Raw genomic sequence first — 1,066 nt, 5'->3', positions numbered from 1 at the left:
GTTTTGTTTTGTTTTACATGCATAACTGGTGTCTTAGGGTTTTACTGCTGTGAACAGACACCATGATCAAGGCAAGTCTTATAAAAACAATATTTCATTGGGGCTGGAATAACAGGTTCAGAGGTTCAGTCCATTTTCATCAAGGTGGGAGCATGGCCGTACCCAGGCAGGCATGGCACGAGCAGAGCTGAGAGTTCTACTTCTTCATCCAAAGGCTGCTTAGTGGAAGACTGACTTCCAGGCACCTAGGGTGAGAGCATTAACCCCACACCCACAGTGACACACCTACTCCAACAAGGCCACACCTCCAATGGTATCACTCCCTGGTGCAAGAATATATAAACCATCACACCTAGGAAGCATATTACAGCGGCAGCAGGAACCGGACTGCTGCCTTGTTACACATTTGCTACAGATATGGTAAGGAGCAAGTCTTACCAGAGAGAACTTTGTATCATCGGGAAAGATGCCTTTACCATGTTTAGACAAGGTTCATGGCCTCAAGCGGAGCTCTTTTGAAGGAGGACAGAGAATGTGTATGTTACCTGAAATACTGGGCCTCAGCAGTGTTTCTCAGCTTGGTCAGTGCCCATTTTACCTCACTCTGTCCCTTCAGAGGAACCCAAGGTGTCCTCCCAAATAACCTTTGAGCCAGGTCTAGCCACAAAAACGCCAGGACACAGTGCTAGTGTCCCACTCCTCAGTAATGCTCAATTTTCAACTTGTTTAAACAAATACAGTGTGGTCACTTGTTATTGATACACTTCACATCTTACCTAGGGCAGCAATTGCTTGACCACACCCAATTCTCTAAAAAATCTGTGCCCTGGGACATATATCAAGATAAATTGGCATGGAGGTGCATGAACACTTTCCTGTACTGAACACAGAAAGGTGGAGGTAGAAGTATGATGTATGTTTAATTAGCCACCAAGTTCAAATTGTGTTGCTGGATTTCATCTCAGGACAAGGAAGTGGAGTGTCTCTGATGGCTTCTGTCCAGCCCCTTGAAAGGTTCTCTGAGCTTTGGCCTCAGCACTTAATACTCCCTGCTTGGGCAGCAACA

The sequence above is a fragment of the Mus pahari genome, chromosome 2 (genome assembly GCF_900095145.1).
Source record: "Mus pahari chromosome 2, PAHARI_EIJ_v1.1, whole genome shotgun sequence".
In the NCBI taxonomy this organism is placed as follows: Eukaryota; Metazoa; Chordata; class Mammalia; order Rodentia; family Muridae; genus Mus; species Mus pahari.
This window is presented reverse-complemented; position numbering follows the sequence as displayed.